This window comes from Pinus tabuliformis, chromosome 7 (genome assembly GCF_031772625.1).
Source record: "Pinus tabuliformis cultivar Carrire ecotype Pingquan chromosome 7, CPIR1, whole genome shotgun sequence".
In the NCBI taxonomy this organism is placed as follows: Eukaryota; Viridiplantae; Streptophyta; class Pinopsida; order Pinales; family Pinaceae; genus Pinus; species Pinus tabuliformis.
In genome coordinates this window covers 1,869,002,196-1,869,026,712 of record NC_142293.1, presented here as the reverse complement: position 1 = coordinate 1,869,026,712, position 24,517 = coordinate 1,869,002,196, and the positions used below count along the sequence as shown (strand labels likewise).

General features: G+C 39.2%; 1 pseudogene; it reads left to right on the top strand.

Moving 5' to 3' along the window:
* Positions 1-2,930: 2,930 nt before the first annotated feature.
* LOC149255932 (guard cell S-type anion channel SLAC1-like) overlaps positions 2,931-24,517 on the top strand; it is a 49,046-nt pseudogene continuing 27,459 nt past the window's right edge.

The following is a 24,517-nucleotide window of genomic DNA, read 5'->3' as shown; positions in this document are numbered from 1 at the left end:
TACTGTGAGACAATAGACGTAGATAATACCTCATCAACCATACCTGAATCCTTCTTGGCTATGTTAGCCTCCTCTGTAGAGTCGTCCTCCTTAGATGCTTCTTTACGTTTCCAACAATCTATCTTGAGGTGTCCTGATTTGTTGCAGAACCAACACTTCAATTTGTTCTTTTTGCCCTTCGACTTGGATCTAGCTGTGCCCTTCGAATGTTGTCCCCTTTCAGTAGTTCTACCTCTGGCCATCATAACTTCCGATGTTGAAGTTTCTAGAAAAGATCGCTTTCGAGTCTCCTCAGAAATCATAGCTCCAACAATATCATCAAAGCTAATAGCCTCGTTAGAACTAAAACTAATAGAGGTTACAAAATAATCCCAAGATTTAGAGAAAGAACTTAATAGTATAACCGTCTTATCTTCATTGGAAATTTTGTCACCCGTGCTTTCCAATTTACAAATAAGAGTATTAAAAGTATTTAAATGTTCTGATATTGTCATACCTTCCTTCATACACAAGGTAAACAGATGAAAATTCAGGAGGATTCTGTTCGTCAAGGATTTAGTCATGTACAGGCTCTCTAGTTTTGTCCAGAGCCCTGTCGCTGTTGTTTCAGACATGATGTTGAATAATACATCGTTAGCCAAGCACAGACGAATAGCACTGAGAGCTCGAATTTCCATTTCCTCCCAGTCATCATCATCCATACTTGTGGGTTTCTTTTCCTTTCTCGCGAGTTCCTTACAACACTCTGCACACACAATATATCCAGCATCTTGACCTTCCATAACGCGAAGTTATTGCTCCCATCAAATTTCTCGATCTCGAATTTCGAACACTGTGTCTTCGCCATCACTGCCAAAACTCTTTAGAACCTCTACCACACGTCCCGTAAACCCCTTAGGCGGCCTCCAACCACTCTGATACCACTTGTTGCAATCCTTACAACCACACAGTGGAAAATATATAAAATACCAGTGAGAAAAACAATGGCAAAATAAACAAAATTATATATACAAAGATTTACGTGGTAAAACCCTCATTCACCTCATGAGGGAAACATCCACGGAGCAATGGTTTCGGTTCTCTTATTATTCAAAATATGGAGATTACGATCAGCAAAATATGGAGATTACAATCAGCACACTGGTTCCACTGAACTCTCTCAAATCATTACCCTCTATGGGCACACATAGATTTATAGCATTTAAACAAACAAAACAAAACTGAATTCATTAAAAGCATTCCTATCCATATTCTAACTAAGGCTGTCTTGTTACCACGGCAAGCTGAATAATAAGATCTCAATCCAACTGAAGAGGAATTGTTGTCTTCTAATTTCAACCGGTCGAACTTGTACCGAGTTATGTGGACATGTGCAGCGAACTCTTGATTATTGATTAAATGTTGGATTGTGAGAAGCTAACTTCATTTTCTAATCAGCTATGTCAGTAGGAACTAAGAATTAATTAGTTAGGAGCTAATAATTAATTAGTTAGGGACTAATAATACAGACATTTCAAAATTTGTATAACTGCCAAATACATTTAAAAATAAAATAAAACATAGTGTGGAACATCGAATTCCAGACCTGGTAGTAAAGCATATATCGCAGTGCACCACGGTCGCTATCGCAAACTTGAGCATGAAGAGCTTTCCCTCTCGTTGTGTATTTCGTTGGGAACATAACTCAAAGCTAGTTTCCAGTGTTAGTAAGTCAATTTATATGTGTACATTGCTGAGGACTTTACTCATAGTCAGCTTCCAGTGGTAGTGAGCCAATTTCCATAAAAATATGGGAAAAAAGTCCCTTCTACTCAATATCGCCAATTTATCACTATATGTTTCATTATTTCCTACTTCTATGCTATTCGAACAATTAAATACATAGTGGGGGAAGTAAGGAGGTGTAAGACTATGTAACTACTAATATTTTTTGTTGGTCAAAATTAGCCAAACGAAAAATATTACAATCACATTAATCCATTATTACAAATGTAACTCTAGTAATTTAAATAGATACGGAAATGATGAATCATGTCTAATTTTCATTTTTGAAATTCTGAATTGCAAGTTGTAGTGATGAAACAGAAAATGTGGAGATATAGTCGGCAATTAGGTTACACTCAAGGTTAAGCGAAACAAATTATAGAAGTGTCTCTACCGTCACCGTCATGCTGCATGGGTCCAGCAATACATCCTAGCAAAGTTATTGTGCAGAGCTCTGCACAATTAACTTAGCTCATTGTGTGGAGCTCTGCACAATTAACTTAGCTCCACGTCAGTTATATGATGATATATTAACAAGGAAAATGCATTTCCGATGCGGTTAAATGTTCTGCAAAACCTTTCAATGCTAATTTTATATCATCCCAGCATTGAGTTTTATGGGAACTATGTCCATAGTGCAATTATTCCACATTGGAGAAAAATACTACATGAATCACACTTTGCTTTCACACTTTGCTTTCAAATTAAATTTCAGGTCATTAGTTACGGCCAAATGCATACTTCAATAGTTATGCTGAAAAACTGCAAAGAAAACAAAATCGCTCCAAAAGAAAAGCAAACTATATTTTGAACAAGAGGTTACCATGTTTTACTCTAGGATTATACTTTGTTATGGTAATAATATTTATGACTAATCAAAGCAACATTTTCAAGAAAAAATAAAACAAGGCAAAAGAAAACATGCTCTGCCATCACTAGAACAAAGCATGACTTTCAGGCAAGAAACCAACCTGATTAGCGATTTTATATGTTTCAAAGAAAGCAATGAATCCCAGTAGCCAAAAAATAAGAGAATTATTTTTTGAAGATAACTGAATGGTTTTCCTACAATAAAATAAAAATAGCAGGATAAAAATTATGAATAAACTATCATCATTGGGAAGAAAACTATCTAAAAAAAATTCAACGCGATTTTGCAGCAGGCAATGAATTCTAGTAGCAATAATAGGAAGAAATATGCAACCCTTGAAGACCAATTTGCAGGTGAAACATCTGCTCCAAAAGAGTTCAATGTGCTAACCGCAACAAAAGCGGTCGAGAAGGCTGCAAATATCAACAGCTTCCCTTCCAATTCAGGTTCATTCCTTGCTCTTTTTATCAGCAGCGAATTGCAATTTCCCATCGCCACCATCTACGCCCTAGAACACTCTAAAACGTTGATGATGATAATGTTGGTGCTTACCATTACACTTCACTCAGTTGTTTGGGCATATCATAGGCGTCCTACACATCAACATAGTACTTAGCCTCAATATCGTGAGTTTTGTAGCCCAGTGTTTCGGTATACAGGTAAAACGCAACTTGGTTGCTCTTGTACATATATTGTACATATGAAGAGAAACATACTTTACCCACAAAAACCTTTTGCATTTCCTTTTGAGTTGTGATTACCAGTGTTTCTTTGGTTTTTGATATTTTTTTGGCAAGGTTTCATGTTCACATTTTAGCACGACAAAAACATAAATATTATTAAACAAAAATATTCACATTTTGGCACAATAAAAACACACAAATATTATTATTAAACAAATTCAGCATTATTGTTAATAAAAAATTCCATAATTAAAATACAAATATTATTATTAAACAAAAAAGTTCAAGCTTCAGCACAAAGAAAACACAAATATTATTATTTAAAAAAATGTTCATACTTATCACGAAGACACAAATATTTAATTTAGATGGATTTGAGGGAAAAACAAAGAATGAAGCAAGCACAAACATAATGGAATGAGTTCTAGTGAAATGTGAGTTGCTAAACAAGGTGCGGCGGAGGAAGTTGTGAGGAGGCGGATGTGTGGAGGAAGTAGTGCGGAAATGACTATGCCAAGGAAGCATGTGGGGAGACGGAATTAATTAACTGAAGGCATTGGTATAGGTTGAGACTATGTTGCATTTCAGCTATTACTCTTATTTTAATTTAATTATCAATAACTAAAGTGGATGATAGGGATTTAATCTCCATGAAATATTCTAGAATATATTTAGTCCTATATAATATCATATTAACAAGTCTCATATGAAGCTAGTTATGGATTTTTTTTGATATGTGGTATTGATAAGTCATGATATTGTAAGACGAATCATTAACAAATTAAGAATCTTCATGGTTTCCATGATTAAGACTATATATTATTTTTTTTAATAAATGGTTTAACTTGTATATTTTTTTTTGCATTCTACAACCCAGTATGTAGGCCATGTGTAACTATGTTCAATAAATCCGCCCAGAGGTGCATTCTGCAACCTAGTATGTAGGCGATGTGTAAGTATGTCACCTTTCCAATAAAATAATTAAAATAAATAAATAAATAATGCCCACCCAAAACAAAAAAGAAAATAACCATATAGATAAAATAATGCAATACAATTCAACATAAAATATAGAATGTCATTCTCCAAAAAAAAATTAATATTTCTTTTAATTAAATCTTTGTAAAATGAATCTTTAAAAGAAAAACTATACAAACTCTTTAATGACATAAATATTTCCATGTCAACGCTGCAATATTTGAAAATATTTATTTTGATCTCATGCCATGTAAAAAAACCTTTAATATTTATATTAAAATATTAATATTAATACCTACCTAGATTCATCTTAACCCTGGATCTATCAAGCCCCAAAAGGGATTAAATCTCAAGATACAAACCTCTTTTACTATCAAAAGCCATCTAGGCTGGTAATAATAATAATTTGAAATAAAAAAGATAATTTAGTTAGTTTTTGTAATATTTTTAGTTTTGACAAAATAAGATGTATTAGAAATGTTTATGGATTGGTATATATGGATGTTTACCATCCATTTAATTAATATTGTCCCACTAGTTAATAATTAAATTAAAATTCAAATATACACACGACACAAACTCAACATCCCATTTTTAATCTACTAAATTAATTAAAAAAAACATAATATTTTTTAATATTGTTTAAATTTTAAAAATAAAAAATGAATGTATTTACATTGAGGAGTGTCTATTTTAGAATAGGGCTTCCAAAATTTTACCTTAATTATCAATACTTATTAGATGGATTATAGTGATTTATTTTCTATGGAATATTCTACTTATAGTATACACAAATCTAGAGTTGAAAGCTATCTCCAAAGTAGTTAGTCATTTTTGTCATTTTAATTAAATTGATTAATTAAGAAAATTCATATAAACCTTGTTCAAGTGTCATACAGAATGAGGTTTTTTTTTTAGTATGTAGTGTTGAGCCCTCTTCGTGCATTTCTTTCAATACATGGTCGACATCATCCTTCTCCAAACACCTCAGCCAGATTCCATCATGATTTTTTCTATATAAGACATATTTGGCAAATGATACTGATTGGATTTCAATCTGAGTGCTCTCCTCTGTGATGCATCCATGTGTTCAGGACACGATCCCCATACTAGATAGAAGCATATGTCGTAGTACCACGACTCAGGGTCCAAAAAGGCTTCTGACATTTCTCGCTCATACATCAGCGCTTCGTTAATCCATAAGGGCTCCTCCCTGAGTTCCATTTGTGCATATTGCATGCTCAACATTTATGGTTCTTCAGACGCCCCTTCTTTGTCCGCCAAGGCTTCTGTTGCTAGCCTACAAAGTCCTTGCCCTCGAACTATCTGTGCCGGCTTTATCTCAAGGTCAAACTCTTGAAGGGCGGTTATCCAATTCCCTCTTCGTTCACCCATTTCCTTCTGCACGAAGAGGGCTCTTACAGCAGGATGGGGGACGATTACTTTGGTCCTGGCCTTCAGTAAATAAGGGCGGAAATGTTTTACGGCCTTGAAAACTGCATAGCCTTGTTTCTCCACGTTTGGGTAGTTGAGTTCTGCCCCTTGGAGATTAGAGCTCATATAAGAAATAGGGACTTCGTTGCCTTTGTTATTTTTCTGAGTGAGTATTGCGGCATATGAAACATCAGAAGAAAAAGTGTACAAGAAGAATTCCTTGCCGAAATCGGGGTTGACCAATGCAGGAGCTTCAGCGATGGCTTCCTTGATTCGCCGAAATGCTTTCTTGGCTTCATCGCTCCATTTATACACAACGTCCTTCTTCATCATCAGCTGCATGGGGCACACTATTTCTGTGAAGCCTGAGACAAATTTTCTAATGAAATTAATCCTCCCAAAGAAAGATTGCATGGCTTTCTTATTGGCAGGGGGTTGTATTCTCATGATGGTCTCTATTCTTTCAGGATCAATAACAATCCCTTCTTTAGAGAGGATATGACCCAGTAGTTTCCCCTCTGTGACTACAAAGATGCTCTTCTTGGGATTCAATGAAATTCCATACCTTCGGCATCTTTCGAAAATTTGTCTCAGGTGATAAATATGATCCCTTCTGTGATATGAATACACAGTGATGTCATCCATGTAAACCACTACTGATCTGTTAATCAACCCTTGGAAAGCTATGTCCATAGCTCTCTGGAATGTGGCGCTCGCATTAATGAGTCCAAAAGGCATTTTACGATATGCGTAGGTGCCCCATTTAGTGTTGAAGGTTGTCTTAAGCTGATCCCCATGAGATACCAATACTTGATTATATCCTGAAAACCCATCTAATAGGGACAACATTTCAGACCTAGAAATGCACTGAAGGATGTGTTCCATAGAAGGGACAGGATACTTATCCTTTTGAGATTCTTTGTTCAAGTTTCTGAAATCAATACACAGCCTGATGTCTCCATTTTTCTTTCTTACTGGCACGAGATTAGCTACCCAGCGGGTGTGTCTGACTAGGAAGATGGTTTTAGCATCTAACATTTTGTTTAATTCTTTCTTCACCAATGGTTCTAAGGTTGGATGCATCTTACGCAACTTTTGCTGGTAGGGCCTAGCCTCCTTTTCCAAAGGGATTACATGCTGCATAACACTGGTATCAAAGTTCTTTAGGTCTTCATATGTCCACACAAAGACATCCTTGTAGTCTTTAAATAGCTTGACGAATGTAGCATTTCTTGTGGAGAGCACCCAAGGCCCAGATTGACATTTTTTGGGTCTTCTTTGGTCCCAAGGTTGACCGGTTCATACTTCATGGATGAGCTATGCATTTTTCAGTTAGTCGGCTTCTTGAATTTATCATGCAAGTCATACAAGTATTCCATCTTAACAACTGATTTGGGAATCACATTGGGCTGATCCTTTTCCTCATCTTCCCTCTCGTTCATAAGCATGTCGTGTTCTCTTTCGTCAATGACTACATTCTTGAATGTCTCCTCGCAATGCAAGAACTCAAGGATTTGTTCATCATCTTCGAACACCTACCAATTTGAGATGTTATTAGGCACAGATGGTCTAAAAATCAATTCAACATAACATTTTTTCTTCTTTAATCTGAAATTAGGAAAAATTTTAACAGCTATCTTAGCCATCAGATCAGCATCTTGGTTTTGCCTGAGGTATGTATGTGATATTAAAGGAATCAAAACTGTCAATCAAGCTCTGTACCTCATGCTGGTACCTTACTATATGTGGTGAATTGCAATGTATCCTTTTCCTTACTTTATCCACAATTACCTGTGAGTCACCAAAAACTTTAAGATTTTTCACCTCCATATCAATGGCTTTCTTCAAGCCCTGAAGCAAGCCTTCATATTCTGCTGTGTTGTTGGTGCATGCAAACTCCAACCAATTGGCCATCAAATGTTGGTTCCCTTGTGGGTCAATGAGAATATTCCCAACACCTGCACCTTCAAGGAAGATAGAGCCATCAAAATAGAGTGTCCAAAATATAAAATCTAATGTTACATCCATTGAACTACTATCTAAGAAATTAGTCCTATCATCTACTATAATACAGGATATTTCATCAGTTGGATTATGGGAGGGAATTTCCAACTGTGTGTATGTCAAAGTTTCTTCGACTATTTCTGCATGGAATTCTCCAAAATAGGTTTCTATGGCACAAACATTGAAACTATACTTCCCAAGGATGGAATTGGTAAACATTATAGGCTCATTGGGACCATTTAGTTCCGTTACCACATACTTCATGTATCTTTTTCGATCAACTCTCAGCATATCACCTTTTCCCTTCTGAGGTAGCAGGAGATGGGACCAATCAATTGAGAAATATCCATTGAGTTTTGCTGACCAATCCCTACTAAGCAGCATTCCATAGGCCTCGGGTATATCGACTACCACTATATCAATGACTTGTGTGTACTGTGGTTTAGCAGCCATCTGAATGAACACATCCTTCAATTCTCCAATTATTTTCACATTTGTCTTATCCAATTGCATAATTCGAGTCCCAGTTTTCTCAGGTATTGCATGTAGTCTTTTAGCAACAGCATAAGGCATCACAGTGGATGAGGCACCAGAATCTACCAAGCAATTGTGTACGTTCATGTTGAGGATTTCAAATGTGATAAGGAAAGGTGGGGTCATGGATTTTGATTTTCTCCCTATCATGGCTGCACTGACATCTTGGGGGTTTCGATTCATTTTTTATAGGGTGGCTTCCATGGATGCTGGCTTTTGGGTTGTGCTGGGAGTACTAACAGGTCTAGAGATTGACTTTTGGGTTTGGATGCTTGGCATGGTGGGAGTTTTGCAGTTCCGCTCATTCAAGGCTTTCAAGAGAAAATCTCTTTGCTGCATTAATTTTAACAAATCAAAGTATGTGATATTAGCCCTAGATTTCTTAAGATCATCCACAATATTGTAATCAATGTTATAAATAGGATAGGGCAGAGTGAACATACCGGTTTTTCCATTCTTAGGAGGGAGCTTACCATTTTGAGTCACCTTTATTGCAGTGGGAGATGCATTTTCTTTCTCTAGATGGTTTGCTACTGGGGTATTCTTGGACTGACCACTAGATCTACCCTTCTCAACAGGGACTTTGGGAGCGGGTGCCTTCACAGGGTGGACATCTTTCTTGGTCTGATCTACAGGCTTCATCACACCCATAAGTGGCCCCTTGCTTCGTGTGTGGATTTCATTAGTGTGGATCTCTGCCATACTGTCTCCTTGGTCATCATCGTTCTCGTTTGTATAGAAATCCCACAGTACATTGATTTGAGATTCTTCTTCCAAGGGCTCCTCTACTTGGTATTCTTCCTCATCTTCTTGTTCTGGCTCTAGCTCCACTATAGGTTCTTCCTGGTTAAGGAGCGATCTAATAAGAGCCAGCTCTTCTGTATTTAAATTCCCTTCATTGGGTGGAGCAGGCAGTGCAAGTGGACCATGACCACCTTCTGCCTTCTTACGATAGAAAGGTTTGAAAGGTTTTATGTTGTTATACTCTCCTCCACTCCCACTTGTACTCTCTCTAGAATTCCTTTTCATATCGATGACTGTATTTGTCAACTTCTTAATGATCCGATGTAGACCTTCTACATTTGTGGTATCATTTTATTTGGTTTCAGCCCCTTTGTTATCACTCACATTATTCTTCGTGGATGCTTGAGAGGCTTTCTTTTCTCTGGTTGTAGGGTGGCATGTTGTGAGACTGAGCATTTCATTCTCGACTTTTATTGCTTCATTGATAGCACCTTGTAAGGTTTGTGCGTTACTCCTCTTGACCCACATTGCAGTAGGGACAAGGAGAGCAGTGATGTAGAATTCCATGAGCACCTCCTCAGTAGGTCTAGCGGTGGCTAGGATTCTGTTGAACAAGGTGTTGAACCAGATGTTAAAATCCTTGACCTTTTCTTTGGTTTCCATTTTCAAACAGGATAGTTCTAGAACTAAGGCCGCAGGGGTTTTGTCATCGCCATATTTGTCTAAAAAGACCTGTTGGAAGGCAGCCCATGAAGTGATTGATCCTGTTCTCAAGCTAAAGTACCATGTGGAAGCTGCACCAATCAAGGTAAAAGGGAATAGGCAACAAACTATATCTTCATCAGCTACCCCCAGCATGCGCACAACTAGGAAGAACGAATTGATATGGTTTTCAGCGGTGTCTCCCCGCTCAGGGTCGAATTTAGGCAGTACTTTTTCTGCATTCTTGGGTAATGGATGCTGCTACCCAGGTATTGCCATGGCATCTTGAGTGAGCCAGGCAGGTAGTGCTCCCGGAGGAGGTGGGAGTTGGTTTCCACCCGGTTGAGTAATTTTAGCCATACTGAGGTTAGGGATGTTTTTGTTAAGTGTTTCTTCGTTGGGATTTACCAAATCAGGCCATGGATTGCCTTCAAAAGGGGAATCCTCAAGAATTTCTTCCCAAGGAGAGTCGATATTATGCAAAGAATCAAGCACAATATCTTCAAAAGAAGGGGCTGCAGATGTCTCTTCATTTATGTGGTAGACCCTTGGTTTTCTTTTTGTTGTCAGAGGTAAAGATTGAAAGATGGGGAGCTATGATAGGGAACGAGCGTAAACCCGAATAAGTCTTCTAACTGGTTGTTCTTGAGTAACAGGATACTCCCACAGTGTCTCTTCTTCGAAATGAGGGTTTTCTGAATGAGAGGAAGGGTCCTTTCAACCTTCACAATCCATGTATTAATCTTTTTGAATCCATGACTGGCACTTATAGATGAAATCTTGAAAAGTCATGGATGGTGGTTTGGGCCCTCCTTCTAGCACCAATTTGTTGACATGGTGAATTTTGGCTATACCAACAAAGGGGATCTAACCTGATCACAGACCCCAATTAGGCTTGTTTTCATTTGGCATGGCTAGTTCCAACGGGTTTTAAGGGACCCCATGAACTTTAATAGGTGTTGAAATATTGCTTCTGGGAAGAAGACTTCAATTAAATCAACAAAATAAAACAGTTAACCACTATGTATTAAATCCTATCTACACTACTTCTAACCACTCTAATATAGTCCTAATTATCCTAATCTATCCTGTAGGAGCATGACAAAGAGAGGTTAAACATCATATATGAATTCCAAGTCTAAATGAATCAATTACTGGTTCATATAAGAACAAGGTTGCATTAATACTTAATTACAATCCAATCATTCATACAGGAATACACATTCCATTTTATGGAAGAGAAGCTTGCAACTGATGTCCAACAGAGTTTTGAGTCAGCAACCTTTCATGATTTAACCATGATATTGAATCATATTCAAATAACCAGGCATAACCATGAACTGAAAGTCATCAATATGCACAAAACAAATATACATTTGCATTTATACCAGCGACAACATTCTGATCAAAACACATGATAAAAGAGGAAAATCAATCTAAAACATAGGCTCCTTATTGAGCTAAACAGTCTCTCTTTATTCACAATAATCAAAGTTGTCCTTCTCAAAACCAAAAAGCCCCACTCTCCTATCCAGAGGTACTACTTATGTAGTCCTGAATGACCCTACGTCTTTCCTGACCTTTCATTTCCTCTCTGTTCATTACACAGATCAGCATATATAGACGAGAATGGTTGATGAAACTGCTGACAAGCCGAGGTCACCTTTGGTGGAGCGTTCTACTTCATGGGGGAACGAATGGATGCCTTTGGGAACAGAGAAGGACTGCGTATCATTTCTTTGCACTTGTGTGGAATGGCTATCATTCTCTGTCATTTCCTGAAGGAAACCGAAGATGTTGCGCTCCTCATCCCACATCTGGCATGCTTTGTGATGTATTTGGCAGTGATGACATCTTGATGGATCGGTGCAGTCATGAATGCTTCCACTGAACTGAAGGAGTGCCTCCATCATGCACTAAGGCGGTCCATCTTCCCTTTCGCAGAGTGTGTTTTGCAATACTAACACTGGTGGAGCAGAGGTGTCATCTTAACATAACTCACATTTATCCATTACCAGGTGTGCTCGGATTTGCTTGCAAAAATAATTTATATCAACTATGACTGTGAGAAATATGGTAAACATGCTTGCAAAAATGAATCTTGCATTTATATCATTGAATGTGAAAGAATCCCCCCTTCTTTTTAATTTATGCACTGATTAAGTCCCATGAATGTAAATCCGATTTACATGGAAAATCCTCGCAAAACACATAGCGAAATGCAAAACCTGGACTTGAAATACTATAGGCGGGAACCTATACCCTATCGGGTCCACCGTATCGCATCGCATCACTTTAATGGGCTTTCCCTTTGAAAAATCGTGATTATGGAATTTTATCGAATACATAGGAAAATATGGGAAAAACCCGCGTTCGGCCGTACAATGGATTTCAAAAATTATATATCGGAGCCTATAATCATCGGTGGGTCCACCGTATGGTGTTGCCCCTTATGCATGAGCGCTAGACCCCACCGATAGCGATCTGTGATGGGGGAAGGGCGGACCCGATAGCATATATATTATGTTTAATTAGATTGGTGGGTCCGTCATATCCCATATCGCAATATGCACAGGTCTAGGGCTCTGTTGATTGCAATATGCGATTAGGCCGGACCCGATATACATATATGTTATATTTAATAACACAGCGGGTCCGCAATGTAAGGCTCCCTTTGAAAAACCCCGAGGGAACACATAAGGATATACGGGAAAACCAACGTCCGCCGTTAGGCTGGATTTGAAATGTTATATGTCGGGCTCTATAATCATCGGCGGGTCCGGGGTATAACGATGTGCCTTATATATAGGCCCCGGACCCCGCCGATTGTGACATGCGATATGGTTTAAGGACCCAAGATATATGTATTTGGTTTGATAATGTCGCCGGGCCCGGAATGGAGTAATAAGTAATGTTAATTACGATAGGCCAAAAAAGGGGTGATTTATGCATATTTTGGAGTATTTCCTTTGTAAAAGGGTTATAATGGGAAAATGATGCAATAGAAGGTTTTGAGGGCTTAAAAGGTTCCGATGGGGGAATGAATGGAGGCCTAGGGCGGGTGATGAATGGACCGTGCAGTAGCGAAAAAGGGGGGAGCTTGACCACTAAGAACAAAAAATTTGGCTCGACAACGAGTTAAAGTCTCTGGGACTAAATAGGTCATTCGGAGAGGTAGAAGGCCAAATTTTAGTGGACCCATTTAGAATTGCTACCAAGGCCAGTTTCAATAGGGTGGTAGTTGTGGCCACAACAGATTCAAGGAAATAGGCTGAGGTTTAAGATTTAATTGTAGATCTAATTGTATTTGACAAGAATGAAAGTTTACTCTAGATCATAGAAAAATAAAAGTGAAATGGTTTTTCTTAAAAATGAGTCTGGTTGAGTCTAGAGGCTCATTCTACAACCTAGTCTGATGTGTAACCTTGGAACGACATCAAAGTTGAAATTTTGCTCATGTCTATCCAAATAAAAATTTTAAAAAATCTAAAAATAAAAAAAATAAATAAATAATTATACCAAACATTCAAAATAATATAAGATCATAAAAAAATTTACACATGAAAAAATTAGATCCTGTCCACTCAAGTTAAATCAGTATTTAAAAAATAAATCTATACTAATAAATAACAACCACTAATAAGTACTCTCCACTATAAGTTTTACAATTAATAATAATAAATTTTTAAAAAATCAGACTTAAAAAGACATGACAAAGAATACTTTTTGGAACAGCCCAAAAAGTTTTCTTCACCATTATAAACTATTATTTTGCACAGGGTGCAGATCCTGTCCCCCTTAAGATAAGTGTTGGTGGGTTGTAAACCAGATATTTTTAATAATCTTAAAAAAAATAAATGAAAAAAAAATTTCCCGATCTTGAAATATTAAATCTATACCATATAAATGACCATTTGCATACAGCTAAACTAATTTCTATATTCAAAAATATGACAAAACATTACCATCAATTCTGAATCACCATATTACAGCCTTAAAAAACAAACAGTAACCCCATTAACCTACGCCCTTCCCTACCACGTACATGATTTCCCAACATTTAAGTCTTTTGGATCCCGTGGAGAAATCGCAATCAAGCAACTCTCAATCAAATTATTTTTTATTTCATTTTAATATAATTATAGTCTGGTTGAATTTCACCTCTTAAAATATTACTCAAAAAGTACTTTTTCACATATCACGCTACACGGATTTTTTCGAAAGGAATTCTAGAAGTTCGATGTGAACTAGATTCTCTGCCAAACTTGTCAAATTGTTTTTAAGTGGTTAATGGATTTGGTTGGATTTTCATATTCATTTTATTGGGAATTAATTATATAAATTAATTGTTATGTAATTTTTTATTTTCCCTAGGATCTATAGTTGGATTTTCACATTTACTTTTTTGAAAATCTATCATATGAACTAATGACCATTAACTACTTAAAAAAATAATAATAATAATTTAAAAATTTATTAATACATGTTATTTATTTTTGGCGTAATAAAACACTTCAAAAATTTTGACATTAACCATGGAACACATAGATCTGGGCGCTGCGAATTTCTGCAATCAGTCAGTGTTGAAATTTCTACAAAGAGATACTTTGAACCATGGAGGGGCCCGAGCTTGAAGTTCTAAGGGTGAGAAGACTATGGATATATGCTTCACTGTATTATTAGTAGATCAATCAATTCAACCCAATGTTGTGAAAATCGCGATCGGGATTAAATCGGCGCGGGACGAATCGGAAAAAATCGGGAAAAAATCGTTTGGTACAAAAATATTCATTTTTTTTCATTTTTTAATATATAAACCATCTACAACATAAAATAAACACATTGACACATAAATATGATAAAAAAACTAATATATAAGATGTTTAATATCATTTCTAGTGCTAAAATCACACATAACATTGAATCATGTCTTGAATAGTAAGTCCTGACTCCTGAGTCCCAACTCAGCCTCAAAATATTAACAAAAAATATGATAATGTATCTCATCATGTCATAATGTCATATACAATAAAATAAAAGTCTAATCCTATTGATTTTCTTTGCCCCTCTTGCGAGAAAATGCCACAGCTTTCCCTTTCTCTCTAGATGTAGATGCTGGTGCCCGTGCTGGTGGAAATGTGTTATAGACAATTTTGTGCCTTACAGTATCAGGCATGAATTGTCAATAATCCAAGGGATCCAAAGTCCCTAAACATGATGTTCCTACCCCTAGGGGAACAAGGTCAGCAAACCAACAGCTCTCAGATCAGTTCTCCACCTGAAAACACTCAAAAACAAGCAATCCTGAAATCAAAGCAGGTGCTCCACTAGGCTTCTGCGCTGAAACTCAACTCCTCCATGGTGTACCTGCGTTGCAAAGCAGGTAGAACAAAGGCCACCTGCGCTGAGCGAGATGGGACAAGTGGCACACTGAGTCATTGCTCTGGAATCTTCCAAAAATGACACTTGGATCAGGGATTTCGCCTTGTGATGAGTCAGAGGCTCTGTTTCTCCAAGTGGAAGCAAGGTTCTCCAAGTGGACTCAAGAACTGAAGATCAACTGAAGAGGGAGAGGACACAAAGCAGCTACACATCAGTTGCAAGCTGACTCATCCTTTCTCAATTCATCTATATATTGAGCTCTCTCCTATGAGCTCAAGAGGCTGGAATTTTGTGCAAAGTAATGATATGCTGTTGGTTTCACTATAGAGCTATTGGGTGATTGCTTGAAGGAGGTGAAGAGGAGAAATTCTTTCTGCTGGGAGGTGTTGCTGGATTGGGGCCTTCAATGGTTGTAACACTCTCAGAACTTTACTTCTTCCATTAATAAAAGCTATTGAGGTTCTTCTATATGCACTTGTTTCAATGATATATTGTGATAATTGTATATTTGATTTATGCTAATCCTTGAATCAGTTATAATTGCATGCTTCTTGTAGTTTCCTTCTTTGTTATTTTGCAGGATCTCATTGTAGCTGGGCCAGCAAAAGAGCAAGGAGCTAGGAGCAAGCAAGCAAAGAGAAGAGTTTGGATTCGACATTAAGCGCAAGGCAACGGTTAGTGCATTTCTTCATTCTCTCTTGCTTTCATAAAGAAGTAAACCTTAAGTAGTTTTCTTTACAGTTGTTGCTGAGGTACTATCACCCTTAGAGTGGGATAGGGTCATCCGAATCGGATACTTTTCCCTACAACAAACTGGCGACTCCGCTAGGGATCGTATCTGTTTGATTGGTTGTAGTATTTTGCTATTCATTTCCTGAACAAAAGAGTACCAAATCGAAAAGCTTTTGACTATATCAAAAGCGAAGTAGAGGGCAGCTACTCTAGCTCATTTCTGAGCATGTTCATGATTTGAAGAGCTGATCTACAAGGATCCTTGTAAGCTCTTAGTGATAGCTTTTCATCTTCCTTGTCATCCCTTAGTGTGTGCTTGACTGATAGCTTCTGATTTGAGCAAAAACTGTGAATTTTTGAGAAAATTGTGACCCGGAAACTGTGAAAACGAAACTTTCGTTTTCCAAAGCAGGTAGTACACAGGCTACCTGCTTTGCAACGCATGTCCCGAAGGGGCTACCTGCGCTGAGAGCCAGACTGGCTGTGCAGCACCTGCGTTGGCCCAATTTTGCCTTGTGCAGTTGGGGTTTCCTCCCTTTTTCCTGCCTGTTTTCACTATAGTTTTGCAGTCAGTTGTCAGTCTTAGTACCTATTCTGAAACCAACCTTACTTGCCATCATTCCGCCTTTGTTATATAACGAATTTGTACTTATTCTTTTGTATTTCTTACATCATTTACAATTTCCCATAACGAAAGTGAACTAGTCTTGCTTTGGCCTCTTAGATCTGAACCTGTGTTAGGCATTTTGCTGGTCTAAAGAGTTAGCTTGTTTGCTGTCCATAGCTGATTAGTCTTTTTACTTTCGTCATTATGGTTTGATTTCAGGTATTTCCAGTGATTAAACAAGTGAATCTTAAGGTGTCTTTTGATTTTGGACTAGCTTGTTTACTTTCGCTTTAAATCGAAATCAAAGTTATATAACAACTTTCTTTTTGTAATACATCAACATTAAGAAAGGGAAAAGAAAATACATGCATTGTGCATTTTGCATTTGACTGCTTGCATGACGATTTAGGAAATTTTTCATTAGTGTGTGCTCTATGATCTGTGTGAAAAGATTTGCCTTTCTTCTCCTCAGTAGTTAAGATTTTCAAAGTTGAAAGATTGAAAAGTTTGCTTCTCATCTTAGACTGCATTCAGGAATTTGTTACATACATCTCGTGGTGATCCTTAAAGGCAAACTGCTAAGCAAGATCAACATTAAAATAAATTCAATTTACATAACAACGCTTTGTAACATAACGCAAACACATAGAGGTCTAGGTAGAGACGTGTTCCGGCGTCGTTAAACTTAGTGACTGTCGATCTCTACGAAGGTGGGTGATTCCTCCTGAGAGTCGGTGGCGCTAATACGGACTTGTGCTCCCACGTACCGTCGCGTATATATTGGGAGACCCCTATAGGAACAAAGCCTTTATCCATAGGAAGCCGTGTCGGCCGCCCTACTGATCGCAATGCAGTGAACACAACATTCACGAAGATTGACCACACGTACCGTAAAACGTATTCCGTGGTTTTGCGAAAGGTTTGGCACACCCTCTGCCTAGAACTCCAGAGCAGTTTCTTTTGGCCTTTTTCAAACTCTATAACTGAAAAAGTCCATCCGAGCATTTGTCACTTCGGGCTCATTAAAACATCGAAGGAGACTAGAGTCATCTTTAGCTTTTTCTCGACTCTTAAAACATGAAAAAGCAAAGTTGTGTCTAAAGCGTCGTTAATAAAATTTATTTTAATCGGAACATAATCACCTGTTATTCCCACGTTGATCTTTCAGTTGAAAAGTATGGAGCCCACCAACCAAGGAAGTCACCTTGGTGGAAGTCCCAATCCCTTCTCCTCTTGGGGAGATGTTGGTGCGCCTCATATGGCCACATTGTCACTTCCAGGATTGACAATTGGCCTACCTGTATGGCTCTTTTCAACTAATGTAGTTCAAATCGCCACTAATCCTGAGCAGTCGAATCAACAGTCAGACCAGTCTAGAGCTACCCACCAGCCTTCTACCTCTTACAATTCTTCCTCTGATCCTTCATCTTCGCAGGGTAGAGCCGGCAAAAGTCAGCCTCCCATGGAGAAGAAGGAAAAGAAGAAGAGAGAAAAGAAGCAGAAGGGGCCTATGGCGAAGGCGACTGGGGGCAAGCAAAAGACATCTGACAAAAATCCACACACTGCACCGACCGGGCCTAAATCGCCATGTGTCATTTGCAAAGGGACCCACTTCCACCGTGATTGTCCTTGTATTCCCCGGATACTAAGGGACTGGTCCCCCAGGTTGCACAATCCGGTAGCATCAACCTCTGGTAGTCATGTTGATTGCAGTCCATCAACTAGCGAGAGTGAAGGACGAAAAGGGAGACCAAGATCACCCTGCATGCTGTGTGAAGGCGATCACGCCATCCACCGATGTCCATTCTTAGATGAGGCAAAGAGAGTTTTGGAAGATCGTCCGGTATCACCATTACGACTTCCTCCTGGATATCAAAAACTCGCGCCTAATCCCTCGGTAGTTGAAAATCCAGCTGGCCCGCTCAAGTGGTCAGCTGAAGTGTCGGTCATTGAGAATGAACCAACTGAATCCAGACCAGACGAAAGTCTAAAGGTCGATACGGCAGTTGACCCGGTTCTTCCTTCAGAGGTTTCATCCTCAAATGACATCGTCGTTGAAGATCCATCTTCAAATGACACCCTCACTGAAGAGGATAAGGATGACACCATCCATATTCTTTTCATCAACACAGACTCTGATGAGCATCAGGGCAATGCGCCCATTCCTTTATCGCAGGAAGGAACATCGTCAGGGTCGTATCCGGCCGTGTATTCGGTCCCACCACCAAGCAACCTAGTTGTATCCTTTGATTGGAATCAACTAGGCAGACCCCGGTTACCAGCCAGTATACCATTCAGAATCATTGTCCAAATCTATAGAATGGTGATGGCTGGAACTATCATTAATGAAGGGGCATCTGTGAGTATCCTTTCCTCTATTGCTTGGAAAGCACTGGGTTCCCCAGCGCTCTTACCTGAGATGAGAAATCTATCAGGTTTTGATAAAGGAACCAGTCGCCCGTTAGGGATTCTCCCCAATGTTCCCATTACATTGAAGGGGAAGACAGTTCATATGAATGTCATGGTCGTCCAGGGACCCTTGGTTTATAACTTACTCCTTGGACGAGACTATATATATTGCATGGAGGCAATAGTGTCCTCACTCTTCAGAGTTATGTGTTTTCCGCACGAAGGAAGAATGGTCAAGCTCGTAGACCAACTTTCATTTCCAGGATCACGCATCGCAAATAGTCAAATACCATCCCTTAACGGTTTATTCACTCAAGGAATGCCTCCACCCCCGGTTCTACTTCCCGATGAATGCGAGTGATTCGGAAGAAAGAACTGGGACCCAGGGGGCATGCACCCTGGCCTGCCTTGGGCAAAGGAAACCTTGGGTATAAAGTTGATTTCCGCAGAAGAATATGACTAGTCCGTACCCTGTCCGAAAGAAGGAATAGAGGGTTGTTCTAGAATAAGATTCTTTTGTCAAAGTTATGTGAGTGAGATAATCTGTTTCTCGCTCCCCTTGTCTAGATAATCAGGATACCGAGGAAGGGGGCCATTTGCGGTAGCAAGTAGCCACCATCTTTGAAGGCAAGCCTCACCCTTTAAAACATATGTTTTGAAGGATAAGTAGGGGCAGCCTCCAAAGAAAGAGATGAAATTGCTGCAACAAGTAGTCACCATCCTTAGCAACCTAATGTTAGACATCGCCGGAAAGAGAGTTTAGTTTGCGGCAGCAAATAAAACCATTTTTCGGATAATAAGTAAAAGTCAAACCTCCCTCTGTAACACCAATGTTTTATCTATTGTGATCTTGCAAAAATCAAAAGGTGAACTGATGGGAAGACAAGTACCGTCGGCACCGAAAAATAACGAGAAGACAAGTATCGTTAAAAATATAGCAAGACGACAAGTAGAAAAACAGAGGTGGGACAGAGGAGGGGTAGCCTTGAAATTATACTTTATACCTGGGGGCATGCAAACCTTTTGGAATGCAAGCACGGGACGACTATTTATTTTTTAAATTTTTAGGTCCTCCCTTTAAACCTGTAGGTCTAACCCGTTAAACTCGTAGGATTAGCCGTTTCCAGCTTGCATAAAGAAAGGATGAGGGGAAAAAGTTAAAACTTGCCAAATAGGAGCATAGCTTCGTGAGATAAAGCTCCTTAAAAAATAGCTATCTCACCTGAGGCGTTTCTTGTATTATGACTGGTATAATTGAGCAAGGTTTGATCGCTTTCAAGCTCGTTAAAAAATGAAGCCATCATCGAGCAGTTTTAGCAATGTTCATGCTCGTTAAAAAATAAACGCAAGATCCGAGAAGTTTTAGCACATAGTTCATGCTCGTTAAAAAATAAACATAAGTTGTGAGCAATCTTCCCCTAGAGTTCAAGCTCACCCAGAAAAATGAACCGGTAAATAACCTTGGTAAATGTAACCTTTGACTGCCATATTAAAAGCCCTTGGTCGTGTTTATATGCCATCACCTCCATCCATTCATTTGGCCAATCGTTCATCTCCATATGATTGTTTACCTTCTTTTGAGGAACAGCTGCGAAGAGTGATTTCACTAAGCCATCCTTATGACACTGCCGTGATTGGAATATTCCAACCTGTACCTGGAATCTGCTGCTACCCTGTTCATCACTCATTCCTCAAAAGACGAGTCTTCTTTGAGCTCTTTTCACTGACTCGTAAAATATGAAAAGTTTGCCGAGTTTTGGCCTTCCAGCTCGTTAAACGACCGGAAGAGCTATCCCTCCTCTAGATTTTAATCTTTTTGGACCTGAGGGGTTATTGCACAAAAAGATCGAGCGCTTGTTTTGTTCGGCTCGTTAAAAGTACCGAAAACTCATCCCTTCTGTATTGTTTTATACTTTTTCGGACTTAAGGGATTAGATGACGAAAAATGAATTCTGGAGTTGACTTTATGTACCTTTTCAGACTCTCTAAAAATGAAAAGGACCGAGTTATCCTTGTCGTTAGACTCGTTAAATTCATTAAATAGCGACAAACTTGTCTTTAGACGAGAACGAGTTTCCCTATCGCTAGGCTCGTTAAAACATAGCGATGGGCTTGCCCGAAGGGCAGGTTATAGAACAAGCATATGTTATCCTCCTCAAGCTTGACAAAAATAAAGAGGTACTGGTCAGCAATGACTGGGGAAAAATTGGGAGAACCTCACAGCTTTAATGGTAGCAAGTCGCTCTTGAACATGACACTTTGTCCTCCGTATCACATCGGGTTGGGTTGTTTCATTCACTGGTCTCATCACCATGGTCCTCGCCACACCATCCACATTTGGGGTAATGCTACCGATCCATCACATCAGTGTCGTTATATGTTCAAGAGATGTTGTTCTGCAAAGAGTCAACCGTGTCCCATCCACTGCCATACATTGTCCTTCATCCATTTCATGACCGCCACCCTGAATCATACATCACAGTTTGTTTTCACCTCATCACAATCATTAGCTCCGTTCCGTGTCACTGATGTGGGATTCATTAAGGCCCTCCTTTGACGGATCGCTCCTTGTCGACATCAGCTCATTATCCAAGGAGTTGATCTAGGAACAACCCCTTCAGTACTTTGAAGCTTGCATGCCTCAATGGCAAGTTTCTCACTTCCGGCGACAGGTATACATCAATGACCTTCGACCAGAAGATTTTGCATGGTGGTCGACGCCAAGTCCTTTATTCCCACCATGTGAATTGTACTGCTGTACCTTGAGGGTCATCATCCTTATCGGTGATTCCTCTCGCGCTTGTTAACGGTTTACATTATTGACCGGTAATCAAGCGATGTCTTTCCATGTTCGACTTCAAGAAATTCTCACATGGATCGACTTGTACATCGAGTGAAGATCGGAAGAGATTGAAGACCCCGGATCTAGTTTCATCCATCCGGGCTGCGATATATATTCAGGATATAAAGACATTTGATGTGTACATCATTGCAGCAGATGATCATCCTTCTCAAAGGATGATAATTTCAGCAGAGAATTATCAGTCTAACATCAGACGATCGTCTGTTCTATGTACCAAAATGAATTTATAAAGCTGAGCATGGGAATGCCCGCCTCAGCTAGATCATGAAAAAGTATGAAAAATAATGTATTGTATTGTATCTTATTGCAGGACACTTCTCAACAGATTGAATGAACTTCGGATCCTCCTAATAAAGCATTTCACCCGATAAACGACCTCATACTTTAGGGGGCATCTGTTATAGACAATTTTGTGCCTTACAGTATCAGGCATGAATTGTCAATAATCCAAGGGATCCAAAGTCCCTAAACATGATGTTCCTACCCCTAGGGGAACAAGGTCAGCAAACCAACAGCTCTCAGATCAGTTCTCCACCTGAAAACACTCAAAAACAAGCAATCCTGAAATCAAAGCAGGTGCTCCACTAGGCTTCTGCGCTGAAACTCAACTCCTCCATGGTGTACCTGCGTTGCAAAGCAGGTAGAACAAAGGCCACCTGCGCTGAGCGAGATGGGACAAGTGGCACACTGAGTCATTGCTCTGGAATCTTCCAAAAATGACACTTGGATCAGGGATTTCGCCTTGTGATGAGTCAGAGGCTCTGTTTCTCCAAGTGGAAGCAAGGTTCTCCAAGTGGACTCAAGAACTGAAGATCAACTGAAGAGGGAGAGGACACAAGGCAGCTACACATCAGTTGCAAGCTGACTCATCCTTTCTCAATTCATCTATATATTGAGCTCTCTCCTATGAGCTCAGGAGGCTGGAATTTTGTGCAAAGTAATGATATGCTGTTGGTTTCACTATAGAGCTATTCGGTGATTGCTTGAAGGAGGTGAAGATGAGAAATTCTTTCTACTGGGAGGTGTTGCTGGATTGGGGCCTTCAATGGTTGTAACACTCTCAGAACTTTACTTCTTCCATTAATAAAAGCTATTGAGGTTCTTCTATATGCACTTGTTTCAATGATATATTGTGATAATTGTATATATGATTTATGCTAATCCTTGAATCAGTTATGATTGCATGCTTCTTGTAGTTTCCTTCTTTGTTATTTTGCAGGATCTCATTGTAGCTGGGCCAGCAAAAGAGCAAGGAGCTGGGAGCAAGCAAGCAAAGAGAAGAGTTTGGATTCAACATTAAGCGCAAGGCAACGGTTAGTGCATTTCTTCATTCTCTCTTGCTTTCATAAAGAAGTAAACCTTAAGTAGTTTTCTTTACAGTTGTTGCTGAGGTACTATCACCCTTAGAGTGGGATAGGGTCATCCAAATCGGATACTTTTCCCTACAACAAAATGGCAGTGGAGTCTCATGTGCTCTAGAAGCTGAAGAACTAGAAGTAGGAGCTATAGGAGGTAGACCACGTCCTCTACTGGTGGCAGTGGTAGCCCAGGCAGGCAGTGTCACCTCCTCCTCCTCCTCCCCCTCCACTACATCCTGCACTAACCAATCATCAGCAGAATCCATGAGAGGCCTCTCGACCTCAACCCTCCATGCAGCAGTGGTGTCAATCCCATCCAATGAGATGGCATCCACATCAGGTGTCCTCTCAGGTTGCCTCACCCACAATCGAAGATTGTAGTAGACGTAGACCATGTCATTAAGTTGCTGGGACTCCAACCTGTACAAAGATCATGAAATAGTAATTAGTAATTATAAAAAAAATATTGTTTAATGAATTCAATATTTATTTGGAAATTTGCAATATTTTAAATGTTGAAGTGTTAACCCGTTGCGCTTCTTGTTGTGTATTTTTTCAAATACACTCCAGTTGCACTCACATCCTGAGGAGCTGCATGTTTGGTTGAGGATGCGAATGGAAAACTTTTGCAGAAGGGGTACCCTACCACCATACATTTTCCACCATGCATCTACAACAAAATTACAAATAAAATTTTAAATAAACATAAGGAAAAAATGGGATTTGAAGAGACAATGAAATTTGAAACAAAGTTACAAACTAAAAAATACCTGGCATTTTAATCATCCTATCAGTGACAGCCATCTCAAAGCCAAATGTGCCACCTGCCATATTATATGTCTCAATTTGTTTAGAGATCTCTATATGTTGTTTTAGAGATCGCACCATCTTCTGGATACAGGATAAGAATCCATCCATGATCTCAGCATCAAAATCAAACCCACATGCATAAGAAAATGCAGAGTTCATGAAAAGCCCAGCAACATGAATGGGACGATGGAGTGTGTTGTTCCATCGCTCATCAATCACTCCCCATAGAAGGAGTTGTTTCTGAAACCCATCATCTCCCTTATCATCATAGTAGGCCTGAATGGCTTCTTTGGCCCTATCCATGGCTTCATACAAATAGCCCATTGCGGGCTTCTCACCATCAACCAACCGAAGAACCTTTACCAAAGGTTCAGTAATGACGCACACCTCCTGCACTCCCACCCAGAAGTCTTCCTGGTATGAAACTAATCTGCATACAACCTCTCCTTCTAGTTTGCGGCTCATTGACAAAGCACACCACTCCTCTGAAAGAAACATTCTCTTCACATCCCACATAGAATTCAAAAGGGATTGAAGAGATATGAAACTCGTGGCAAACCGTGTAATGGCGGGGCGCACCAACTCTTTGTTGTTGGTGAATCTTCTCATCAAGCTAAGCACAGATGTATGATTATATATAAA